Genomic DNA, 17,705 nt, shown 5'->3' with positions numbered 1-17,705 from the left:
ATGTATGTAAGTATGTACTGTAGACTGACCCACTACGTCATGTATGTAAGTGTATACTGTAGACTCACCCACTACGTCATCTATGTAAATTCACTCACTTGGTCATGTTTATAAGTCTATACTGTAGACTGACCCACTACGTCATGTATGTAGGTGTATACTGTAGACTGACCCACTATGTCATGTATATAAGTGTGTAGTGTAGACTGGTCCACTACGTCATGTATGTAATTGTGTACTGTAGACTGACCCACTATGTCATGTATATAAGTGTGTACTGTAGACTGATCCACTACATCATGTATGTAAGTGTGTACTGTAGACTGACTCACTACATCATGTATTTATAAGCGTCTACTGTAGACTGACCCACTACGTCATGTATGTAAGTGTGTACTGTAGACTGACCCACTACGTCACGTATGTAAGTGTGTACTGTAGACTGACCCACTACGTCATGTATATATATATATATATATATATATATATATATATATATATGTGTGTACTGTAGACTGACTCACTACGTCATGTATGTAAGTGTGTACTGTAGACTGACCCACTACGTCATGTATATATATATATATATATATATATATATATGTGTGTACTGTAGACTGACCCACTACGCCATGTATGTAAGTGTGTACTGAAGACTGACTCACTACGTGATGTAAGTAAGTGTTTACTGTAGACTGATCCACAACGTCATGTAACAAACGATCTCTGACAATCCCTTCCTGGAGTCCAGTGTTCTTTGACTGAATCTGGTATTCCGACAAACGATTCTGTTGACATTATTTTGTTGACTTGCTGTTTTCCATTACATTTAAACAATATAGAGACTAAACGTAAGCGTTTAATGTGTTTAACGTCGCCTACAATGCAACATATACCCTTAGAAATTACAAAAGGATCTGCTTGAGTGATGTCTTGTCTATAGTCTAACAAGGAAACGTTTCCAATATTCTATAGATTTGGATGGATGTTGATTATAACAAGTGTCGAGAGGACGTTTAGTTTCGTAATCCATGATTTTGGTATAATGTTTCATTCATCATCCCCACGCACCATTGAGTATCGTACAGACAATGCTAAGTACAAGTGCACCTCAGAAGTGTAGGAGAGGCAAAGTGGGTCAGGGTTGTGTTGTGTCAAATTGACACTGGCTACCAGCTAACGTCTTGTGTCCATTGTTGCATGGACGAGAAACGACTGCAATCCTGGCAAGAGGTTTCCTACATGGTATAGTGTTTCTATTTTATCAATGAGCTGATACCTTATGTGGGTCAGCCGTATCAAGTTTTACTGTTTCCGAAATAACAGACAGAAGAGTCATCTAGACATTCACTTACCGTGCAATACTCAAACACCACAACATTTGAGTGTTTTCCGCTCGGACCAATATCACCTGGTCAACAATTTCTATAAGCAAGCTAAGTATTAACAAAAGGAGTTGACCTTTTGGTCACTAACTAACCAACCATCTAACAACCGTGTAAAGCCACCAAAGTAGCTGCTCCCTCCAACAAGTATTAACTGCATATTATACAAAACATACACATGTCTTCAGTTAGAAGTGAGAGAGCTAGTTCATTTTAGTGCTGCTATGAATATCCGTTCAGTTTATAACTGCATATTATACAAAACATACACATGTCTTCAGTTAGAAGTGAGAGAGCTAGTTCATTTAGTGTTGCTATGAATATCCGTTCAGTATATAACTGCATTTCAGAATGTTCGTGGGGAGCGATCCCGATTATAACTTGTGATAGTTGGTTGTCGGTGTGTTGCATGGTGACAAGTACTTGTCGGTGTCAGGCCTCTTTGTTCAGCCAGAATTAAATGTGCTGTATCAAATAGGAAATAAAATCTCACAGAATAATGTCCAAATATATGTCACACGCACTTGCAGAAATGCAGTTTGTTGTTATGTCACCCTGACCTTGACAGCATCAACAGTCTATGTTTCTCTTACATTGGTAGATACTGCCGTATGACGGCCAGCATGCATTCACTATCTAGCAAGGTTCCCTCACGGATATCAAGAGTTATATCTTGCTGAGAGAGATGTATGAAGGGGTTGGATTTAATGCTGCTTAGAAGTAATGTTCATGACCACTTATATCATAGCTGTTAGATTAGCGTGGTAAGAGAGGCCGAACAGATATATGTCGTACATACTTTGTGAAACCCCTGAGTACCTTGGTGACAAACTGAAAACCATACTATCGGATTGAAACCTACGATTATAGGAACAGTAGTAATATAGACGAGGTGTATCAGTGTAATTCTGACCCGTAAAGATCCGTGTAAAATAGTTGGTGTTCAGCAACCCATGCTTGTCGTAAGTGACGAGTAACGGGACGAGTAATCAGGCGCACTGATTTGACTGACACATGTCATCGTATCCGAGTTGCGTAGGTAGATGCTCATGTTGTCGATCACTGGACTGTCTGGTTTAGATTGGATTATTTACACACCGCCGCCACATACCTAGAATATTACTGAATGCGGCGTTAAACAACAAACAAACTCTAATTCTGTGTCTCAGATGACATCATATAATTACCCATCAGTGTGTATACCTGTCTAAAGAAATAACAAATGTATTCATACTCTGACATCTCAATGTTACGCCAAAGTCGAATCATTCTGCTAAACATGTTAGAAGTTATCTAGAACTACTAAATGGCCACTTGAGTATCATGTTGCGCGTCTCAATGTTTTCCGTATAGTGAAGCCACAAGGAAGTGACAGCTGATACATGCTGACTCATGTATACCCGTACGAGTTATCTCCCTTAATGACAACAGTTTGACAGCTAGCGTTGATACATGCTGTGAGAGATCTATACAGTGTGTGTCAAGGGGTAGACATATAACTGACAGGATGGAACGCGCTGTGGGTTGGTTAAACGTAAGTGGTATACCCGTACGAGTTATCTCCTTACTGAAACAAGTTTGGCAGCTGATACACGCTGGACCACATCTACACAGTGTGTGTCAGGGGGTAGACTTAACTGACAGGATGGAACACTGGGTGGGTTGGTTAAACATAAGTGTTATACACGTACGAGTTATCTCCCTTAATGAAGCCAGTTTGACAGCTGATACATGCTGGACCAGATCTACACAGTGTGTGTCAGGGGGTAGACATATAATTGACAGGATGGAACGCCGTGTGGGTTGGTTATGTGTACATTTCACACGAATTGTACGTGCTGCATAACATTTACATCTACTAGAAATCATAGTGATTATTGGCTTCAGACCACACACGAAGTTAACCAGATATTTGCATGTAAACCAATTAGGGCGAATACAATTTTGTGTAAACCCGTTCAAATGGTTACACACACCCGAGTGATAGTTCAAAGTTGTATGGCAATACAATATGGCATAGCAGTGGTGAAAGCGATACAGTCATTGATAATGATATTCACCTACCAGGAACAGTGGTCGTATTTCGATCAGCATATTGTATATGTAGCTTTCAGAAGATTCCACATTGTACATATTTGGTCTACACAGTTCCTTGAGGTTCACAATTACACTCCCAAGTCTTAGTACAGGAGATAGCTCACCACTGCCCTTGATGGCATCTTAATGGAAACATAGTAATTAGGAGATAAACATCATGTATTGGCCAATTTCCTGGTGTTATTGAGTCGGTTCCAAATGAATTCCCGTGCTTCAAATACTCAATAGCACCAGGAAATTGGCCAACACATGATGTTTCTCGACATTGTGAACACAAAAGTAAACCAAAAGGCCCACTTGGGTTTTACTGTCTCCACTCATTGACAGCAGTGAAGTGTCATCAACTGGCCGTTTAAGCTGTTTCCATGGTAGCATCTGGAACTGCTCATTTGTGACGTCATTCCGAATGTAAGTCACAATATGATTTAAATGACGTCACTACTACTGACGACGCAGCAATACAATGGAGTGTGGGATATTTCGTACTTGTCAGTACACAGTGAATAGTCTTGCAATTTTCCGGAATCAAATACCATTTGATCATGTTTTCAACCAATCAAATTGAAGAACATGGTTGCTTGTTGGTTTACAATACAATCGGAACAATGATACAACATTAAAATACTGCTTTACAATACATAAGCCTGGCCTATAACGTAATTGTCCACGTGAAATGGGTAGTTCCTCTTGAAGACTACTTATCATGTGATTGTCTAGATTGTCTAGATTGTCTGGTCCAGATTATTAACAGACTGCCGCCATATAACTGGAATGTTACTGAGTGCAGCATTAAACAACAAACAAATATGTGTCCGTCAGTACATGCAGAATAGGTAAATCACCGGCTTGACTCAAACTCAAACGATCATAAATTGTATACCAACAACTACATAATACTACAGATGGGTCCACGACGACTTCAAGTACTGTTCTGGGGCAGAATCACTCTACAGTGAAGTGATCTTGGAATTGATACATTCTGAAGTGGAACTACCCTAGGATGCCATGTTTCATGTTGGAGAGACATTAAGTGATGTCCACTCCTGGTAATTTTGAAAAAGGTCAACTCCTACAAGATCTCTACTCTGAATGCGCATACGTGCACCTATCTAACGAGACAGTACCTGAAGCCATCCTACATAGGGAAGTCTGTTGCCTCAGGTTCCTTTGTAGCCACGGCGTTCATTTAAAATCTGATTTTGTGCAGACTGACAGGTTAAGTTTAAGGCGAATGTTGTGTCGCCTTGGCCACACAACTTGTTAACGTGTTTTTGTTCAGCCTGTGATGGGCAACAAGAGAGTTTTTTGTGGGCACAATTCAACTAAACACAAGCATTAGACAGTTTTGTGACACTGACTTCACTTGCAATAATCACACAACAAACATGACTGGTCTGCAGTGTGAAGCCATGTGAACGGGTGAACAACTCCTTTGAAATCATATAAACGGAAATCACCAGAAGCTGAAACGATCTGTTCAATTGGCATTTTAGAGGAGTTCGTCATTAACAAGAAAGATTATATACTTTACAGAAGACAGCTTCTTCATCATATTATGATACTATACTACAGTGCTGTTTTCAAGCAAGAGGGAAGTACTACTCACAGAACAGATTAGTGTATATAGAGTAGTATCTAACCGAAACAACACGATGGTATGCATGAAAGGGATAGATAACACCAAGAATTTCCTACCTTTGCTAAATATATAAGTGGGCCAGGTTGTCACGTGAGTGTAGTTCTACACTATTTTATATGAATAATATGTACCCTATAACATAACTGTAAACCTGTGTCAACAACGGAGGGTTTAATAACTAGATGATCCCAGGTATAGAAGTAAAACATGTATGACTATCCTAACATTATATTGTAAAACTGGGCAGATCACAGCAGCCAAAGTCAAGCTACCTCCAAACTCACACTGAGTCTTCAAAACATATTATCAACGTCCACTGACAATACTATCTACTATCATGAAGAGTATCTATAGCCACAACAGGTATATAGTTGAAACCATGTTACATTTCAAAGAGTGAAAATTCACGAAAGAAATTAAATGTGTTCCCCTTTGTCAAGACAGATAATGCTGGTTGTGTAAGTCAGCTCGGAACACCTTCTTGCTTGCAAAGGGTAGCATTGAGATGATTGAAGTACTATTTCTATGGGACAATTATGTCTCTTTTCAGTTACCTGTGAAGTGGTCCTGAAAAGCAACATAACGTTACTCCAAATTAATGCCGACAGCCCAACTGGCATAACTATAACTCAGACTCTCGCATGACGACTTGCTGAATACATGTTTAAAAGCTCAAATACTGTTCAAATGGTAAACTAAAATAAACTCTCATTTACTCTTAAACTCATTTGTTCACAGCAAAACTACTTATTTGTGGCAAAGAATCCAAGGAAATCGTTACCTAATCACAAACCATCATCGTTAAGTTCTAATCACTTGGTTTACAATCCAGGTAGGAATCGGTGGATAGGTGGATGAGTAAGTACATTACCAGAGTAGGTGAAAAAAACAAAAACACGTGCAAATGAAACATTAAAACTATCAGTGAAGATCCCAGTTAGAATTGGTCTTCAGCAGATCATGTTTTGTCAAGAAGCGACTGAGGGGATCGGGAGGCCAGGCTCAGACGCTGCTTGATGTATGTCATGGTATCCCAGTTGCACAGATCGATAATCATGGGTCAATCACTGGACTGTCTGGTTCAGACTCGATTGATGTCAGACAGCCACCAGGTGGAAGATTGTCTACTGTGTCGCAAATCAATCAAACAAACAAACAAACATGCTATTTAATGTGCTATTGATCATGTTTGAGCAAGTTTACCGCTGATCCTATAATCGTTCGCACTCACGTGACTGCAGATTGTTACCCGAACGGTAACCACGTAATATCACCAGTTTAATGCTGACAAAACCGATATTTCTTGAGAAAAGAACTTTCAATTTATTTCTTTATATCTAATAAGTAATATTCCAAAATTTCCTGAATGTCTTACTTTCACTTGATAAATATCCGTACACGTCCAGCTGGATTTGATAATCGACCAGCCATATTACTGGAAAACTTGTTGAGTGTTGGGTAAAACCAAAAACAAAACTAACAATTTTAACAGGCTTCATCCTGACTGAACTGAGTTGGCAAGTAAACCATCACTACATCTTTCTTCCCAGGCGTCAGAAGGAGGCCGCCTGGAGGGTACTGCCCGATATGACGGTTCTGCTCGAGTGTATGACGGTTCTGCTGTCGCCACGATGCATCTTCTGTCGCCGTCAGGTTGCATGACACCATAAACATCTGGTAGCACCTGCTCCCTCTTATTCAACATACATCTGGTACCAGACACATGCCTCATATTCTTTAGCGTCACACCCTCTTACATTCAACATACAACTAGTACAGGCAGACACATGCCTACAGGTTCTATAGCGTCACACCCTCTTACATTCAACATACATCTAGTACAGGCAGACACATGCCTACAGGTTCTATAGCGTCACACCCTCTTACATTCAACATACAACTAGTACAGGCAGACACATGCCTACAGGTTCTATAGCGTCACACCCTCTTACATTCAACATACAACTAGTACAGGCAGAGACATGCCTACAGGTTCTATAGCGTCAAACCCTCTTACATTCAACATACAACTAGTACAGGCAGACACATGCCTACAGATTCTATAGCGTCAAACCCTCTTACATTCAACATACAACTAGTACAGGCAGACACATGCCTACAGGTTCTATAGCGTCACACCCTCTTACATTCAACATACAACTAGTACAGGCAGACACATGCCTACAGGTTCTATAGCGTCACACCCTCTTACATTCAACATACAACTAGTACAGGCAGACACATGCCTACAGGTTCTATAGCGTCACACCCTCTTACATTCAACATACAACTAGTACAGGCAGACACATGCCTACAGGTTCTATAGCGTCACACCCTCTTACATTCAACATACAACTAGTACAGGCAGACACATGCCTACAGGTTCTATAGCGTCACACCCTCTTACATTCAACATACAACTAGTACAGGCAGACACATGCCTACAGGTTCTATAGCATCACACCCTCTTACATTCAACATACAACTAGTACAGGCAGACACATGCCTACACCTATAGAGCGTCACACCCTCTTACATTCAACATACAACTAGTACAGGCAGACACATGCCTACAGGTTCTATAGCGTCACACCCTCTTACATTCAACATACAACTAGTACAGGCAGACACATGCCTACAGGTTCTATAGCGTCACACCCTCTTACATTCAACATACAACTAGTACAGGCAGACACATGCCTACAGGTTCTATAGCGTCACACCCTCTTACATTCAACATACAACTAGTACAGGCAGACACATGCCTACAGGTTCTATAGCGTCACACCCTCTTACATTCAACATACAACTAGTACAGGCAGACACATGCCTACAGGTTCTATAGCGTCACACCCTCTTACATTCAACATACAACTAGTACAGGCAGACACATGCCTACAGGTTCTATAGCGTCACACCCTCTTACATTCAACATACAACTAGTACAGGCAGACACATGCCTACATATTCTATAGCGTCACACCCTCTTACATTCAACAAACATCTAGTACAGGCAGAAACATGCCTACATATTCTATAGCGTCACACCCTCTTACATTCAACATACATCTAGTACAGGCAGACACATGCCTACATATTCTATAGCGTCACACCCTCTTACATTCAACAAACATCTAGTACAGGCAGACACATGCCTACATATTCTAAAGCGTCACACCCTCTTACATTCAACATACAACTAGTACAGGTAGACACATGCCTACCTATAGCGTCACACCCTCTTACATTCAACATACAACTAGTACAGGCAGACACATGCCTACAGGTTAATGTTCATCGTCGTTGTGGAATGACCTTGAACCGAATGTAATATGGTATATCACCTCACCTGACGTCGTCTCACCTCCCGCCATATAGCTGGAATGGTATCAGGCTAACTGCACCCCCCCCCCCCCCCTCCTGCCCCGATTAACTGCAGGAATACTGCTGAGTACGGCGTTAAACGGTGTAAACTAACTATTTAATATTGAAGCTGAAGAGTTTTCAACACACAGTGTTCTGAAATCTGAAGGGTATTCAAATCACTAGAATCAAATTATGCAAGAATAATTTGCCCTTGAAAATGCTCGACAGAACACCTTGAGAACCATTTTATGGAAAAACGCATGTGTGCGGATTTGAATGGTGGCATCGTCAATGAGAGCATGTGTCTTTAACAAGTTTAATTCATGCAACACGATTCTGTTGTCGATGTATCGTATCATTATAAATACGACAACACAGGGATGTAGCTGTTAAATTGTTGGAAAACCTATGATCGTCTACAGGTGATGTATTGTCTTCGGGTGCCTGGGCCGTGGTCGGCTGAGGTTTTGCCGTGGGTTCCAGTGTCCTTGGGCTTTGACTTCGTGTTACAGGACCGGTATTAGATGGTTGGGACACCTTGTCCTTGGAAGCCATGAGCCCCGCATTTCCACCACTTATCGTATCATTATAAATACGGCAACACAGGAATGTAACTTCTTCCGTTTATTCCCCGGGGACAGAGCCCAACTGCCGAACTCCGTTCGGACCTCCCGGGATATCCCTCGCCCCTGACCTCCCCGGGTCACCCCGGGACTCCAGGAAGCTCAGTCTAGTTCAGCCTGCCCGGCCAGTACATGCATTAATATACTCTGTCTTGTCTACACATGCACTAAGTTCCTAATTCCACGTTGCCTACTTTGTTACACTATGTTTCATTTACAACATGTATACGCAGCGCACTAACATGTATGTATAAGCAATAGTCACCAAATTGTCACCTCCTCGTGACGAAGGATATTTGCAATACTGTCTGTGGGCACACACAGTTTTCCAGGCACAATCTCCAATGAGGCATCAAAATAATATACACTCTAAAAAAATCAATATCTTCACACGTCCTTTAACTAGGACGAAAATATAGATGTAGAGCACTGGCGCATCACATTGTGCCTGGTACAACACAAACACACACAGTTGTCCGTTTCCTTGTGTCCACTGTTCCCAGAAATAATCATGAATGTTAAGACATTTCCACACATTCTAAAGTACAATATTGCCAATATCTCAATTGTCCCGGGCATACTACAGCAAACAAGGTTAATAGACAGGCAACCGTAAAAAGTGAACAAACAATGATAACAATTTTATGAGATCATTCCGTCATGGAATGACGGGATAAAGTAATGATGATTGTGGAGCTGAGGCTTGGTTGTCATTATAAACAGAACTTGATTGATGAATATATTGTGCCGTGCTATCATGACGCAGTAGAAGGTAAGCACAGTTTTGACCAGCTAAGATTTGTAATACTTAACAAGTGAAATTTTGTATCGCGTTGGAACAATCAAAATTTCATCATCCGGATCCGAAAAGCTAATATCCGCTACATTATCATAGCGGAAAAGTAACATTTTGAAAGCCAGACATTTCGCACCGCTTCAGTATACGTGACCTTAATTTGAGAAGGACATGCTGCCGAGTTCATCAAAGCAATGTGGCACCAGTTATTTCTTGTGGCAAGTTCTAATTCCAATTTTGTACCGGATCATGAAATTCGTTTTCGGCATTTGAACACCAGTAAGATTACAATTAAAGTTGTAGTTGTGGGCTGCACAGTAGTAGGGGGTTTCCATTCCAAATTTATCATTTGAGCCTTGACCGAACTGTGACCTGAGATGAGCGCTAAAGTAACTAAAATAGATCTGAGTTTCAGGAATCCTAGAAGAGTGAAACAGAGGGCAAGAGTGGCGAAAGCGAGGGAGGTGTATGCGATAACGCTAGAGCCATGACCCCTTGCGGATGCCGTAGCGTCATCAATGTCGTTATCTTCAAGAACTCCACTATCGGAATTTACTGCTTGCTTGGCAAGTTCAACTGCTTGTTTCAAAGATTGAGAAAGTGCTCGGGCAGCATCTATGTCTGTGAATTTCTTAATGTTAATGTGTAGAGGCGGAATTTTGAGAACAGGAACTATAGAAGGTAATCATGTTTTAACTAAGGGCTGTAATCTCTCGGTATCAAAGAAATGTCTCAATAATGGTAAATTTTGTTGTAATTTGACAATGCCTACTGACTAGGTATGGTAGTGTGTGATTCTATGTGGTACGTGAAAATTATCTGCAAACAAACTACACCTTCAAGGAAGATCGATAATGCATAATTTACAAGGATCCTTCTTAGTGATAGTGTGCTCACAATGCAATACTACGGATGTAATGTTTGAGAGAACTACGGTACCTGTATTTAATTCCATGACGTTGGAACTTACTCCGTAAGGAATGATACTATATTTGCATAAATTATAGACACTGTCTAGCTTTTCAAGGAATATAGCCGATAAACAAGTAGGACGAGATATTCGCTGCTGGGCCACCATTGTTGGGTAATGTTTGCGTTTCTGTCCATGGCATAATTGAAAATCTGCTTCAAAAATTTCAAAGAAGGTGTCACGTTATGGATTAATTGCGAGATACACTGGAACGTTAATCAAATTAGTAGAGTGAACCGACGATGAGTTAATTGGTAAAGGAAAGGTGTAGACCTTGTAAAGGTTCAATAAAAATGTGTGTGACGTCACAGGTATTGAAATTGTAATGAATACGGAATCTTTCTTTCTTGTATACAATAATGGTTTGGTATCGTAATAGAATTGAAGATCCGTTTGTGCTATATGGAATCCTGGAAAATCTGAGGCAAGATGTTTAGTAACATTTTCTCAGAGTTTTTTTTTAAACCCGACTCGAATTAAAAATGGAGACAAACGTTGAGAAATCAGATCATCGATTCCTACATAGAAATCCTTAAGATGTCTTATTGTTTCAAAAGCCAAGCTCATGTATTAGCTGACTACCGAGTGTTGACCTACTGGCTATCCTAGCAATCTCTATGTGGATATGGTTTTCTACTTGACTTATTAGTTTGAAATTTTCAATTACTGCGGTCGCTTACGTATGTAAACGCTTGGAAGATATACCGCGATATGATGCCATGTCCGAATCGACCTTCTTGAAGTTAGTTAGTAACTCTCTGTTTTTGTTTTAAAATTGCGGCGGCGTGCTAGTGCATTTTCGTTAGATCACCTTCTGTAGCTAGGCCAAATGCCATCCTCTCTTACGTCTTTGTCGTTTGGTCAAGGCCATTTCGAGAATCAGACTGTTTATACTGGAACGCGTATCTGTCCATTCATTTACAAGATCATTCCGTAACTGATTGACAATTTTGTATACCAGTTTCAAGCTGTTGCACGGTTCTTCTTCAGAATTGTTACATGGTGTCAAATGGTTTGAATTTAACTGTTGGCATTAGTATTTCATAGGTGTGTGTCCACTTGTTCTGTGCATTGTCCATAACGCCGACCCTTGTGAAGATAGTGCCATAGTTAAGTCGTGGCTCTATGCTGTGTGCTTCCATTATGGAGATTTGGGAGACCACCATCAATACGAGTAGGACAACCCCGTAACCTACAAGTAAAGAGGACAATGTGCTGAGCTCAATATCATTGTTACCAACTCACACGGGGTATCGTAGAATTATGCAATGCAAGAAGTAACTTAGGGTCGAAAGATACTAGGCACATGCGATTAATAAATTTCAAGTATAGAGTTTCTGGCCAGGAGAATTGTTCTTTGATTGCATAATACCTACTTTCCAAACTACCCCAAGGTATTGATGGTATCATACAAGATAACTTAACGACGTCGTTTCTTTCTCGCTCTGCCCATCATTGTCTTATCAATATGAAATTGACGTACCAGTTCTGCTGCCAAATTCAACTGTGGTTCCCGAGTAGCTTCTCTCGTTGGGTACTCTTTCCATTTAACCCTGTAATACTTTCGTCTGTTAATCGTACGGGAAGCGAGTAGTTTTTCAACTTCGTATGTGGGCTCATCGGTAGGTTCAGTTTCACTGGGTGATCTTGTTTGATGAGCCAACTGAGACCTGGCAGGGTCACTCTGACCTGTCGATGCCCTGTTTCCCTCCCTCGTTACTTGGGGGTCAGCAGTCGGACACTGCTGTTGTGCCATAACCGGCCGCTCATTAGAAGGGTTGGTGGGGCCCTGTGACGGATCATTGTACATGCGTAGTCGATTGGCATGGACTGACGATCTCTGGAGTTTGTTAGTTTCACAATACCGTAACAAGTAAGTGGCGTTGGGACCTTGTCGAGTGATAAAATATGGACCTTTGTACTTTCTGTGCAATTTTGGACTAAGGCCAACTGGTACCTTCAGATCATGTAACAAGACTTTCTGTCTGAAGTCAAATACAACATCGGCTGCGTTCCTGTCATAGTATTCCTTGTAGACACTTTGAGCTATTCTGTTTGGCGACTTCGCGTGAAACATCTAAATTATTGAACAGTTTGTCAAGATGTTGTTGATAAGTATCAGACAGTGTGTTGTCTGGAGTGTAAGCGGTGTCGATTGGTAAGACACATTCTTTGCCAAATAACAGATAGTATGGACTAAACTGTGTTGATCTGCTGGCCGGTGTAACACGATACGCACACACTGGGAAGCAAGTCAGGCCGGTCTGTCTGATCCCCGGAAACGTATGCACGAAGGTTTTCTTCTAAAACACTATTAAAGCGTTCTACAGTTGCATTACTGAATGGATGGTAAGCTGAAGTGCGGAGTTTGACTATGTTAAATATTTTGCAAAGTGCAGTAATCAGTTTTGAATTGAAATTCTGTGCTCTATCTGTGAGATGTTCCCGTGGCCAGCTGTATCTACAAAATACCTCATTGTACAAGATTTTCGCGACTTCAGTTGCTTGCATTGTCTTCAGGGGAAATAGTTCCACCCATTTAGAGAAAGCACACGCAACAACGAGGACATATTGATATCCATATGCCGTTTTCTTGAGAGGACCTACGATATCAACGTGTAACCTTGAGAATAGACTGCCGACAGGTAGCGGATGTAATAGAACCTTAACGTTTTTGTTCATTCGTTTTGATTTCTGACATGCAATACACGTTTTAACATAAGTTTTGATATCATTGTACATACCCGGCCAAAAGTAGCGATAACGAACTAGCTGGTAAGTGCGTTCTACACCCTGATGACCTGCCATTAGTGAATCATGTAAGCCATCAGTATGTCATCACGCAGCGATTTTGGCACTACTAGTTGTTTGATCAAGCGTTCTGTTTTGTCCCCCTTACCGCGTGGGTAATATAGATGATACAACACATTGTCATCAAGTATAGAATCCTGTGCTTCTAGAATCAAACGTCTAGCCACGTTGTCCTCAGACGGAAGTGAACCTTCGTGTAAGTATGAAATATATTTGAGAACATATGGATGTGATCTCTGTAAAGTTTTGATTTGGGATGTATCTACCGTGACTTTGGATTGTGCTTCTGATATATCGGTGGTTTCCTGATTGGAAGTGTTGGAATCTGTGTCTAAAATGTCTATGTTGAAAATATCTGGAAGATGTTCATCTACCGTGGAATCTGGATTACCAATTTCATACGATCTACGTGAGAGTGAATCGGCATTAGTGTTTTGTTTGCCATGTCGGTATGTAACTGTATAATGGTACCCTGCTAGTTGTATGAACCAGCGGGCGAGACGACCATGTGTGTCCTTACACGTTTTTAACCATTTCAATGCACTGTGATCTGTTATGACCTCGAAGTGATTGTGAATGTTTGATTCCTTCTACTACTGCGAGAGATTCGCGTTCCGAGATGCTCCATTTCTTTTCGTTATCTCTTAAACCCCGTCCTCCATAGGCTACTGCATACTCCTTAATATCCTCGTCCCGATGTCCAAGAATATAACTGATTGCATGGCAACTGGCGTCTGTCGTGAGAAGAAAAGGTTTGGAAAAGTCGGGATATTTTAAGATTGGTTTTGAAATGAGCAATTGTTTTAGTGAATGAGAGGCTGCATCACATCTATCTGACCAAACAGATGGTGTTTCTTTCCTGAGAGTGTTGTTAGGGGTGCCGCAATGTGAGAAAATCCTTTTATAAACCGTCTATAGAAATTTGCTAATCCTAAAAATGCACGTACTTCATGCACTGATTTTGGTTGGGGAAAGCTTTGAACAGTCTCGATCTTGTTTGGGTCGACAGTGATGCCATCTTTTTGACAAAACATAACCCAAATAAGTAACTCGGGATGCTGCAAAGCTACATTTGCTGGGCTTTGCTTTAAGACCGGCTTCTCTCAACCTTGTGAAAACTAAACTGAGATCTTTCAAGTGTTGTTCAAAATTCTTAGAGTAGACAACGGGGTCGTCAAAATAAGCAATAGCGGATTTCCAATGCAAACCTCTCAGTACTTCCGTCATAACAATCATGAATGTAGCTGGTGCAATACATAATCCGATAGGCATACGCTTGAATTGATACTGACCATTGTGGACTGCGAAACTAGTTTTGTGTTTTGAGTCAGGGTCAAGTTTTATCTCATGGAATCCATTAAATAAGTCAAGAACGCTAAACATAGTTGCGTGTTTTTCACCCATGGTGCCAAAAACATAGCCTATTCGTGGCAAAGTTTGGAATTACGGCAGTGTTACGTGATTCAGCCTACGGAAGTCACAACATAGTCTGTACTGGCCTTAAGGCTTTTTAATCATAACTACAGGTGCCTGCCATAGGGGAATGGACTTTTCAATGATATCATGATCTAAAAGCTGTTTAATTTGTTTATCAATTTCCTCTCCCATTTTGGGACCAGTTCTATAACATGGTTGACGAACAGGCTGGGCATCACCTGTATTAATATTGTGATAATAAATATCTGTGCATCCCAACTCATTAAGACCTGTAGCGAAAATGTCTCGGTTCGATCCTAAAAAGGGTAAGATTTCAGTTTTCTGGTTTGAGGTTAAATCTGATTGAGAAAAATCAAAGCCAAGATTCATTGCTGTTTGAATCAATTGTTCGCCAGATGGTACAAAAGTATTTTGATCTGAGGGAGCCCTAACTTAGAAGCGTCCGCAAGTGTAAATGTGGGTGTGCAGAGTCCCAATTTGTGCTCTTGTTTACGAGGTAGCTTAACAGTGATTGGAATGACAGCTTCTGATCTGGGAGGAACAGTAACTGTGCTAGAAACATGAGTAGTAAAAATCATTGCCTGGGGTTTCTATTAAAGGAGTTTCAGTTATGCCATTTTGAATTTTTAGAATATGAGCATGAAAGTCTATGGTAGCAGATTGATCTTGTACGAAGTTCAAACCTAATATTGCCGGTTGATTTGACTTTGAGAGGATATCACAAGAAAAATGGTGATTTCCAAAAATTTCCAATTTGAAATATCATCTTTCCAAAAATTTCCAAAATTGAAAGATGATATTTCCAAGGCTTGGAAATTTTGGAAATTTAGGAAGGATTTTACCACTACTTCTTTCAGTTTATCCTTTTCCCAAGGATCCCCGTGAGTGTATAGACTGTGTATTCGTCCTCCTAGGAGTGTATTCGTCCTCCTATGCGAGCAACTATAACCAGGGAGACTATAAGACGTTGTAGATTATTCCTGGTATAACTTCTCTCGTCTGCATCCTTGTTGTTCTATGTGTCAAAATTGACATTAACTGTCATATTTGCCCTGATATGGCTAGCATTTTCCAAAATACAGTTTTAAGTGCATGGTTTACTTATTATCCACAAAAGCGCAAATAGTTTTGACCTGTCACGGTTTGCATAAACACAAATTACATAGACCTACGTTACATCATTGATTAAATAAAAGTTTACCGGACCCACTGACTGACTGGCCAGGGTTTATTACATGTCATAAAAGTGAACCCCTTGCCAGGGAATAATAGGCTTATTGTAGTAGAATACATTCTTTAATGGTACCCTCTAATTAACACCTGACACAAGGGATGGACCGTTTGGGTGGTTTATCATTGCGAAATCAACAGTCAACAGACCATGAAATGTTGTTTTAAGACTGTAGGCGAATAGAGAGCAACCCGTTTGGGTTTGTGGTCAGAGACAGTGTTATGCAGTTGGTGTATTCACGAAATATCATGAACTTAATAATAGATAATTATTATATTGTCCACACACAGGCGGACTGGGGCAAAAAGAACCCAAATGAATTCCTTCTTAAAAACTTCATACTGTAACTAATTAATTTGGTCATATACAATAAAAGGTGACTAAATGTCGCTATTTTAGATAACGTTAAATAATTTCTAGAGAAATCACTACACAAGTTCATATCACAGGTGATTCCAGAGACAAATAGTTTATCAGATTCTAGTTTATGAAAAGCATTAAATTCCAAACAAACCAATCTGTTCTCTAATGCTCAGGAATTATTACCACTTACATACCATAGTTTGAGATGTCGACTCAGGAAGCCGACCTTTCGATTCTTATATGGCTCAGGACATTGACAAGGGGTACGCTTTAAAGTTTGGGTGTTATTTTAGCACATGGTTAATCTCATGTGACGTGTTATTACAAGCTGGTGGTTGATGGAAGTGAACACATCGCACACTGAAGCCGACCGTGTAAAACATGATCAAAACAATCATATGGTAAACACATTTAAAAGGGCACTGATCCAGAGCAATTTCCGCGCACTGGTTGTTGCTTTTGTTATTGCTTTTCTCCTGAACACCCGGATGATATCCCAGTATTTTCGATTGGTTCGTGACCTTTGCTGCGCAACCCGCATGCGCAATTGATCGTATAGGTGTAGATTGATCAACAAAAATAAAATCTTGTTTTACTCGATAATATTTCCATCATTTTGATTATAACAAATGAAAACAGTTTGAAGTTTAATCATCTGCCAGTGGTAAAAAATGTCAGGACTGAAAAATAACGAAGTCAATGTATGTGTCAGGGTAGAGACTGTGATCTGGTAGAATCTCCGATTTTACTTGTTCTGTACTTCTCTCAGGTGATTGCATTAACATAACTACCCTTAATTGGTGCAGCTAGTTATCCCATGTTTGAGAGCGAAACTTCGCGAATCAGTGACCAAGACGCTGTCAAAAATGGGACACTACCTCCACATAAAGGAACAATATGCCATTGATCTGCAGCTGACAAAGAATCCTGTTCCATGTCAAGTGTCTTTTAACAGTCTAATACCCGAAAAAGGGATACATTGATTCA

This window comes from Haliotis rubra, unplaced genomic scaffold (assembly GCF_003918875.1).
Source record: "Haliotis rubra isolate DU_JTF1 unplaced genomic scaffold, ASM391887v1 Scf772, whole genome shotgun sequence".
NCBI classification, from domain to species: Eukaryota; Metazoa; Mollusca; class Gastropoda; order Lepetellida; family Haliotidae; genus Haliotis; species Haliotis rubra.
The sequence above is the reverse complement of the archived record's forward strand: the minus strand, read 5'-3'. Positions refer to the sequence as shown.